Here is a 9545-nt window from a genome sequence, read left to right as displayed (position 1 = left end):
AGTTGGGGGCTGGGGCAGGTGTTGAGAGCCCCCACCCTCCCTCCACACAAACGCTTAGTCCTGGTGCTGCAGAAGGACAGTTGGAAGCACACCAGACCCAGACTTGGGAGACCTGGAATGTGGTCACGTGACAACAGAAGCCCGCTTTGAGGGGACCAAATCAAGCATCCTCCCCTTTTCTCACCCCCCACCCTTGATCCGGCACAGACTTCGGGAGCACGGAGACTCCAGGGATTCCCGGAGCCCGCAAGCAAGCCCAGCCTTTTTGGAAAGCTTGGGAAACCCCTGGCAGGATGCTGAGAGGAGGGAGCGCCGAGTGGGAGTGGTAGAGCCAGGGCAGGGCGGCGCAAGAGGACCCCAAAGGCGCTGCCTGTTGTCCAGCCCTAACACTGGCGTGTGACTGAGATCCATCATTTATTTCTCTCAGCTCGATCTGCAAAGACAACACCAAGTGCTGGCTCCTCTCCAAAGAGAGGACTGTGTCGAGCCTGAGCGTCTACACATGGAACGCTCTGGGGTGGTCCCGCTAAGGATGTCATGAAAAGTGAGACATACTTTCTTTTTTAATATCTATTTGATTTTTGATTTGTGCGTGCGTGCGTGTGCGTGTGTGTATGTGCGTGTGTGTATGTGTGTGTGTGTGTGAGAGAGAGAGAGAAACACACACACACACACACACACACACACACACACACACACACACACACACAAACTGGAGTAGCGGAGTCCAGAAGAGGGCATCAAATCCCCAGGACCTGGGGTTACAGGTAGTGGTCAGTCACCTAGTGTGGGCGCTGGGAATCAAACTCAGGTCCTCTGAGAGAGCAGCAGTCGCTCTTAACCCTTGAGCCAGCCCTCTCTGCAGACTCAGACATAATTTCTAAGGTCCCCATCTTCTCTCTCCTTCCCATACCTTCCCATTTCTGTGCAGTGTCTGTCAGGGTCTCCTCTGTCTCCTTATCCCTCCTGCCCCAGGCAGGAAGCACCAAGTAAACCTGCACCCCCTCTCCTCCCCACACCCAACTTCATTTACAGCTCCCCCCCACCGCACCCCCGAAGCTGGGGCCTGGGACCTGTCCCCTGTTCTAGCTATCTGTTTACTCAGCCAGTTCTAACCAGACTAGAAGGCCCTTGAAGCAGAAACAAAACCGACTTTTTCTTTCTTTCTTTCTTTTTTTTTTTTTTTTTTTTTTTTGGTTCTTGTTTTCGGAGCTGGGGACCGAACCCAGGGCCCTGCGCTTCCTAGGCAAGCGCTCTACCACTGAGCTAAATCCCCAACCCCCAAAACCGACTTTTTCTTAAGGCTTCGTTCACACCCCCAACCCCAGCCTAACTGGTCAAAGTTGAAGAGGCAAACAGTGTGTGGTTAAATGGCAACTCAAACCAACAGGTGGCCAGCACCTAAAGTGTGTATCAGTGACTGAGAAACCTCCCGGGAGGTTCTGTGCCCTGGGGTTTTGTGTGTGAGCATGAGTGTGTGTGCCGGGGGTGGAAAGTAGGGGAGGGGTGGAGGTGACTCATTTTAGTTGACATCCGCCCCAAACAGCCTTCATGCTAAATATTTCACATGTATTAATTCTGCTATTTAAGGGGGAGTTCTGAGGGAAAGGTTGGAAAGGGGACAGTACCCAAGCCTCACCCACTCAAGGCCAAGCAAAGCTTTGTGGGGCAGCCTTGAATGTGGGCTCCCCACCTCAGTCCTTGGGCACTGCCTGTTCCCTGGTCCGCCACACCCACATCCTACACCCAAGAGTGCCCAGCTCTGGATAGCTCTGTCCCACCCCCTGAACTGCTGGCTGGCTGCATGACCTTGGACAAGGCACTTCCTCTGTCACCTCCCTTGCAGCTCTCATGCTGTGACTCTCTTGAGTCCCTGTCTGAGGATGCTTGCCACCTCCCCTGTGTTACCTGGGCTGTGGTGGCAGCTCACCCCCATGCCACGCGCACACCCACTGCTCCTCCTCCCAAGCCCACCCTAACCCACCTTCATCCCCCACCCGCCCTTATCTGGAGCTGGGAGAGGAACTATGGTAGGGTTTCCTGTGGCCACCAAAGGGACAGGGGCTTTCTCTGTGGTGCCAGATCTGAGGGAGGAGTTGGGAGAGGAGGAGGTTCCTCCGATGCCTTCCCACTGCTCTGCTGTGCTCCCACCACTTAGGAAGCTTGGTACAGTGTGTTACCCCGGGGCCGGAATGTACCGTGTGTTTCAAATGGCTTCTGTCCAGTTCTACCCTGGCTGTTTCTTATTTATGTTACTTCTGCAGTGGTGTCATCCTGCCGTCCCACACCCGCTCTCATCTGCTTACCTCCCAGCTGAGTCCCCCTGGCTCAGAGAGCCAGTCTTCAGTCCCTTGTCCTCATAGCCTATGGAGTGGGGGGGAGCCCAGGGAGTTTACTTTGGAGGGAGAGGGCAAACTCCAGAAGAATGCAGGATGCCCCCAGTTCATATTTTCTCTGTCTCTGTCTCTCTGTCTCTGTCTCTCTGCCTCTCTGTCTCTGTCTATCTCTGTCTCTCTCTGTCACTGTCTCTCTGTCTCTGTCTGTCTCTCTCTGTCTCTGTCTCTCTGTCTCTCTGTCTCTCTGTCATCTCTGTCTCTCTCTGTCACTGTCTCTCTGTCTCTGTCTCTGTCTCTGTCTGTCACTGTCTCTCTGTCTCTGTCTCTGTCTGTCTCTGTCTCTGTCTCTCTCTGTCACTGTCTCTCTGTCTCTGTCTCTGCCTGTCTCTATCTCTGCCTGTCTCTGTCTCCATCTGTCTGTGTCTCTGTCTCTCTCTGTCACTGTCTCTCTGTCTCTGTCTCCATCTGTCTGTGTCTCTGTCTCTCTCTGTCACTGTCTCTCTGTCTCTGTCTCCATCTGTCTGTGTCTCTGTCTCTCTCTGTCACTGTCTCTCTGTCTCTGTCTCTGCCTGTCTCTGTCTCTGTCTGTCTCTGTCTCCATCTGTCTGTGTCTCTGTCTCTCTCTGTCACTGTCTCTCTGTCTCTGTCTCCATCTGTCTGTGTCTCTGTGCCCCGCCCCCTTCTCCGCAGCGTCTCTGAGTTGGAGGTCGATTCTCTTTCCTGAACTTGTCTATATTTGTTTCTTGCACTTCATCTCTCACCTGAACCCAGTTAGACAAGAGGGATTGACACTGTTCGAGTCTGACAGATGTCCCTCGCCAACCACAGGGTTACAGGCAGAGGTGGGGGCCTGGGGAAGGCAGAGATCCACCCCAGCCTCTCATTACCAGGACTCGAAGTCCCCAGCAAAGCGGCAAACCGGAACACCATGTTTCATTTATAGACCTGATCTTGCTATATATGCCAGGCTGGCCTTGAGTTTATGACCCTCCTGTCACAGCCTCCCAAGCAGTGGGATTGCCAACACCATTGATGACACTGTCCCAGGGGACAGGCTAAAATCTATTTGCAAGGTCCCTGTGATGCCACTAGTAGATTTGAAGTGTCAGCCCCCCCAACCCTCCCCATCATAATCCCCGGTTTGGGATATTTGGCCTGCCTGTTACAACTTACTCAGAGACAAATGGGCTGATAGGACTGACTTAGCCCAAGCTAGCCTTAAATTCTCTGTGTAGCTGAGGATGACCATGAACACTTGATTCACCTGCCTCAGTGTTCTGAGTGCTGGGTAACGGGGATTATGCCACCTTGCCCAGCTCACACTAGCCACAGCAGGGCTTTGGAAATAATCTAGGCAATAGCCCAGGCTGCCCCATAGGCTTATCCAAACTCAGCATGAGCCTGAGTCTCCTCTGAAGAGGACCAGCAGCCACCCTGCTGCTTGGGAAAGCTGGAGTGTTAGTTCACTCAAGGTCAAGGTGCCTTGCTTCCTGTCACGAGGGTTCTTCAGAGCAGGGAGATGAAGAAACTTCGAGGATGTCCTATATCCGGTGATGTGCAGCCTTTCACAGAGCCCTATCACCCCAGGAGAGGAGGAGAGGGTCACAGCGCCACAGTGCCTGCCCACGCTGCTCTCTGCTACCAAAGTGGATGGAGTAGAGACCAAACAGCAGGCATGTGTGGCTGCTCTGTGCTGGTTTCTGGCTTCCTGTCCTCAGTGGCTCTCTGGGGGACACTGTGTTCTGGGCAGCCTTTTCTTCCTCTAAGTTCATTCTTCCTCTTTTTCCCATCCTTGCTCACCCAGAGTTCTGTTTCAACAGTGCTAGCTGTTTGTAGTTACTTTGTAAAACATCACATTTTCTTCGTTCATTCATTCTTGTGTGTGTGTGTGTGTGTGTGTGTGTGTGTGTGTGTGAACATATGCACCAAGTGCACGTTGGCAGTCAGAGGCAATCGGTTCTCTCCGTCCACCATGTGGGTCCTGGGATTGAACTCAGGTCATAAGGCTAGCCCATTTCCCCAGAACTAACTTTATCCCTCCCAGGTTCCCCCAGTACCCCTAGGCAAGTGTCAGGCTTATGAATTCAAAGGGCACTTATCCAGCACCTAACATATGTCTTGGGACCCAGACTGAAAAAGCTGTCTTTATTAAGCACCTATTGTGTACAAACAGCCTTGTGCCTTGCCCGGAGCAGTGGTTCTCAACCTTCCTAACGCAGTGACCTTCTAGTACAGTTCTTCAGGTTCTGGTGAACCCCCCCCCGAAAATTATTTTTTGTTGCTATTTCATAACTGATTTTTCTACTGCTATGAATCATAATGCAAATATCTGATAGGCAGGATATCTGATATGTGACCTCTATGAAAGTGTCCTTTGACTTCCAAGTGGGTCTTGCCTCTCAGGTTGACAATCACTTCCCTAGAGGCATAGATGCTGCCTGTTCATTCTTCCTCAAGACCTCTGGATAGTGGGCAAAGGCAGAAAACCACATCCTAAGGCCTTGGGAACTTGGGGACCTGGGTGTGGCCAGAGCAGAAGGTTCTGGCTGGGCTCCTTTGGAGAAAGTTAATTTTCCTCAGGTCTGAAGACAGCTGGCTAGGCGTGGCACAGTGCAGGCTGTTCTAGGTACAAGGGACACTGGGCGTGAGGCAGTCCTGTGCTCTCCGGCAGGCACCAGGCACTGTTTGGTCTGGCTGGACACAGAGTGCAGGTTGAGAAGGCCAGGGGGGATGAGGCCAGAGGCAGGCAGGCCCAGACGGTCCAGTACCTTGTGTTCCAGCAAAGGGCTGACCTTTATCCTGGAGCAGCCGGAAGCTCAGACAGCCTCCCGGGCTCCCTGTACCCAGGGAGCTTCAAGCTGGGTGAGGGCCAGGCTCAGAGTGTTCTGCAGGCCTCTATTAAGGAACATTTACTGCCCTTTGGCTCGGGGAGGCCTGTGGGAGAATCAGTCACTTAAATCTAATGTCCTCGACAAGCCTGGCTGTTCATTCATTCGAGAGAGCTCAGAGGCCATCCATCTGATGCTTAGCAAACTCCTGGTGCTGCCCCAGGCTGGCTCAGCTCTCAAGAAACTTACATCCTGGGTGGTTAGGGCCATAAACAAGCAGGCAAATGAAACTAATTAGGGATAATGTGGGATCAGAAGTGCACAGGAGAAATGGACAGGGAGATAGCTGAGAGTCACGGTGTGCCGGCCCAGCAGGGAAACCAGCAATCCCCTGGGTATCTGGAGGGCCAGCTCCCCCCACAAAAGAAGTAGCACCTTCCTTCAAGGTGCTTCCCCCAAGGCTCGAAGGAGCTTTGCATTCCCATAGCAAGAAATGAAGCATATCACGTAATGGAAAGATTAGGGGACCCATTTTGTAGGGATGAAAACTGAGGCTCAGAGTGGCTGAAGAACTCTGGCCAAGAATCACAGTTGGAGGTTGGGTGTGAGGACACCACACCCTCATGCTAGCACTCAGGAGACAGAAGCAAGGTCTCTGTGAGGGCAAGGTTAACCTGGTCTCTGTAGTGTGTATCTGGACAGCTAGGGGTACACAGTGAAACCCCATCTCAAAATCCATCCATCGTTCATAACTTGTGACTATAAACTCGCTTATTTTTTTTCCTACCGAGTATCAGGAGCAACACTCCACTGTCCCGAATTAGCTGAGGAGGTCCAGCCTCTGACACTTTGTCTCATTGTGCCCTGAACACACAGTCCCTGACACCCCCAGGCTCTGTCTCACGGGTCACAATCTTAAACCTGCTTCCTCATCTGACAGTTAAGGGAATAAGGGTCATCCAGGCCTTGCCCTGGGGTGTGGGATAGGGTTTAGGAGAGATCACTTCACATAGGAGTGCTGGGAAAATGGAAACTTTGTCACTTTTGGGATGAGGAGGTCAAAGGCAGACCAATCCCAAAGACCTGAAAACCCAAAGATACAAGAGACCGGGATCAGATTATTTTTCTCTCTCTCTTTTTTATTTTATTTATTTTTATTTTTATTTATTTATTTAGAGACGGGATCAGATTAAAGCCTCACCTTCGCACCTCTCCTTTTCCTTCCTTGTTCCTCACCTTTCCCTCCCCTCTTCTTTTTCCTCCCCTCTCCCCTCCTCCCATCCTCCTCCTCTCGGGTCTTCTCCCCGCACCTTCTTTCCTTCCCCCTCCTTTCTCCTCCCTCTCCCCTCCTCTCCATTTCTTCCTTCCCCTTTTTTCCTCTCCCCTCCGGTCTCCACTCCTTCCCTCCCCCCCTTCCCTCCACTTCCCCACCCCTCCATCTCTCCCCATCCTCCTCCCCTCCCGGCCGCTCTCCTCTTTCACCCTCCCCCTCCCCCGCTCCCCTCCGCCCCTGTCTGCTCAGTTGGGATCCCACACTGACACATCTTGTACTTCCCGTTTCCAGGGAAATTCCTTGCCCACTCGACCACACCCGCCCTTGAGGACCTGCCCATCTCTTTGGGTAGAGCAGAAGCCAGACAGGGTCCTGGATGGTGAGGTGAACACCCCCTGCTGGGTATGCACCAAGAGCCTTCGAGGGGCAGGGGGAGAGCGCCCCCAACTCCCGGAGCCTGGTTTGGGCTGCAGGGTCCAAGTGCTTCAGGGAAGAGGTGGGGACCTCGTGGAACATGTGACTCTGGCTATTCCAGCTGCAGTTAGTAGGGCAGAGACCCCTCCCCACCGGTGCCCTGACTTCTGCTTCCTGCCCTCGCTGCTGGGAGGCCCAATCACCACAGCACCCGGGCACACAGACACTAGGGCCCCTCCCAGGCACCCGGAGAGAACCAGCTGCAACTGGGGGACACCTGGCCCTGCCGGGGTCACAGAGGCTCAGCAGGCCCTCCACCCCTTCCCTCGCCCCCAGGCCTCAAGCAAAACACCACTCTGTCCTTTCCTGCTGGGGGGGTGGCGGGGGCTCAGAGGCGCAGGGTTATTTTTAGCAGGGATTGGAGAAGGGCACTTTTCTCCTTGACTTTCTCTGGGCGCCACCCCTTTAACCCCCCAGCCCGAGACTAGCCCAAGGAGGCCGGCTGGGAAACCCCCTCCTAGGGAGAGGAAACCGGTGCACTCTGCTTTGCAGTTAATTCTCAGGACCAGGAGTGGCGGGCGTGGGGGCTGCACGGGTGGGGAAGTTCCACCTCATTCCTGGTCTCTGTGTCTCATAAATTTGGGGAGCAAAGGGGATATAGTGTGTAGAGTCGGGGTCCTTAGCTTTGAGAACTGGAGGCCCAAGGAACCCTTGGTTATTGTCAGGGGACATCTGGGAGTTTCCACAGAGGCTAATTTTATGGTAGGTGTTCTTTTCTGTTTGCTTTTTGATATAGGGTCTCGCTAGCCCTGGCTGGCCTGAAAGCAGCTGTGCAGCTCAGACTAGCCTTGAAATTATAGTGCTTTGCTTGCCCCCGACTCTTAAGTGATAAGATCAAAGGTGTGAGCCACCATGCCCAGCCCTTTACAGAGATTTTTTAAAATTACATTTTGCTGGGGCTGGCTCAGTGGCCTGAGTCGGTCTCTGGAACCTACATGGTGGCATGGGAGAACTGAATCCAAAGGTTCTCCTCAGATTTGTATATCAGATGCAGAGACACACAAAAGCACATACACATGCTCACACAGGACTCTCTCTCTCTCTCTCTCTCTCACACACATACACACACACACACACACACACACCCATGAACACACAGCACACATAAGTACGCTCACACACATTCAAACACCATGCACACCATACAAACACACACCATACAGGACTCACACACTCATGCACACACTCACATACCACCCACACACACCACATACACTCACGCATGTACTCACAAACACATGCCACACACTCACACATGCCACGCATACATACATACATACATACACACTCACTCACACATGCCACACATACATACATACATACATACATACATACACTCACGCACACTCATGCACCCACCCTAACACACCCAAGTAAGTAAATTATAACTGAGACCGAGAAGATGCTTGGCAGGTCTGTGCGCTTACTCTGAAAGCAAGAGAACCCGAGTTCAAATCCCTAGAGCCCAGTGAAAGCCCAGGAAGCTCAGATCACTGTGTGAGCGGAGGATCGGGGCGGACCTCAGGACATTACTGGCCAGCCAGCCTAGCCCAACCTGAGGTCACCGTGTTCAGAGAGAGATCCTGTCTCAAACAGGAAAGTTTCGAATTGATAAGCAGAGGCATCTGGTACAGTCTGTACCCTCATGTGGGTGCACATGCACACGTATGCACAGCACACACACACACACACACACACACACACACACGCCACGAAAAGAGGGCTGAAGGGATGGCTCAGTAGCTCGCAGTCTGTATCTCCTTTCCGTAGGACTTAAGTGTGGTTGCCAGTACCCAGGCCCGAAGCCCAGAGAACTCAGGCTTTCCCGTCCTTGGTGGGAACCCACGTGCATGACAGACATACGCACACAAGCGCACAAATAAAAACGTCATTTTTGGCTGGACAGGGGTGGCACACGCCTTTAATCTTAGCACCCAGGCTGATCTCTGTGATGTTGAGGCCAGCCTGATCTACAAACTCAATCCAGGACTTGCAAGGCTGTTACACAAAGAAATCCTGTCTCAAAAAAAAAAAAAAAAAAAAAAAAACAGGGGTTGGGGATTTAGCTCAGTGGTAGAGCACTTGCCTAGAAAGCGCAAGGCCCTGGGTTCGGTCCCCAGCTCCGAAAGAAAAAAAAAAAAAAAAAAAAAAAAACAGAACAAAACAAACAAATTTTAAAAATTGTTAATTTTTTCCATTATATATATATATATTTATTTTATTTTATTTTTTTTTTTTGAGGTAAGATCTTTCTATGTAACAGCCTTGCTTGTAATGGATCTCCATCTGTAGACCAGGCTGACCTTGAACTCACAGAGACCCACCTGACTCTGCCTCACGGTCACCCAGTGATTTTTCCTTTTTTTTTTTTTTCTTCTTTTCTTTTTTTTGGAGCTGGGGACCGAACCCAGGACCTTGCGCTTGCTAGGCAAGCACTCTACCACTGAGCTAAATCCCCAACCCTCCTTTTTAAAAATAAATCAGGGTTGGAGAGGCGGTTCAGCAGTTAAGAGCACTGACTGCTCTTCCGGAGGTCCTGAGTTCAGTTCCCAGCAACCACATGGTGGCTCACGCCTGTCTGCACCTCCAAGATTTGACACCCTCACGCTCAGACATACATGCAGGCAAAACACC

At 52.1% G+C, this 9545-nt stretch overlaps 1 protein-coding gene across 1 annotated transcript in view; it reads left to right on the top strand.

Annotated features, from left to right (window-relative positions):
- The window catches only part of Fkbp5 (FKBP prolyl isomerase 5), a 118297-nt gene continuing 108752 nt past the window's right edge, over positions 1-9545 (top strand). The window contains exon 1 of the mRNA XM_006256224.5: positions 1-544. The gene's annotated coding sequence lies outside the window, so the exon portion shown is untranslated. The remainder of the gene's footprint in view (positions 545-9545) is intronic.

The sequence above is a fragment of the Rattus norvegicus genome, chromosome 20 (assembly GCF_036323735.1).
Source record: "Rattus norvegicus strain BN/NHsdMcwi chromosome 20, GRCr8, whole genome shotgun sequence".
In the NCBI taxonomy this organism is placed as follows: Eukaryota; Metazoa; Chordata; class Mammalia; order Rodentia; family Muridae; genus Rattus; species Rattus norvegicus.
The sequence above is the reverse complement of the archived record's forward strand: the minus strand, read 5'-3'. Positions and strand labels throughout refer to the sequence as shown.